At 37.7% G+C, this 531-nt stretch overlaps 1 non-coding gene across 1 annotated transcript; it reads left to right on the plus strand.

The window, feature by feature from the left end:
- The first annotated feature begins 288 nt into the window (after nt 1–288).
- On the plus strand, nt 289–360 carry Trnaq-uug. The gene has a single exon. It is a non-coding gene; the product is annotated as a tRNA-Gln (tRNA).
- Nucleotides 361–531: the final 171 nt, after the last annotated feature.

Here is a 531-nt window from a genome sequence, read left to right on the forward strand (position 1 = left end):
AATAACTTAATACGAAATTTGTGTCTTACTGATGCAGAGCAGCCTTTATAAAGTCACGCTCTAGTTCTCTGCTGGTGAAGTGGTAGAAAGAAATTTGATACTTGCAAGTAGTTAACACCAACCCCCTTGTTTCTCAATTTGGGGACAATATAGTGAAAAAGTCCGAAGCTGATAAAGATACAGTCTACCCTGCAACTACGAACGTACTTATTCATACACTCAAATAAAATTTCAGATACACCATAATCAAATTATGATTTTAATGTGATAGGAATCTTAAACTTATATGGTCCCATGGTGTAATGGTTAGCACTCTGGACTTTGAATCCAGCGATCCGAGTTCGAGTCTCGGTGGGACCTTTGTTTATAACTAATACAGTGAAATTAAGCAATGTTCACCTGGTTTGCACTGAATTCGCTAAGTCTCAAGCAAAAGGTCACAAAGTTCAGCAAACAATCTACCCAAGTTACAAATATGAGGCATTCTGATTCTCGTGTAAACCCTACTCAGCAATTTACCAACGGTCTTAA

Source organism: Penaeus monodon, chromosome 31, assembly GCF_015228065.2.
Source record: "Penaeus monodon isolate SGIC_2016 chromosome 31, NSTDA_Pmon_1, whole genome shotgun sequence".
Lineage (NCBI taxonomy): Eukaryota > Metazoa > Arthropoda > Malacostraca > Decapoda > Penaeidae > Penaeus > Penaeus monodon.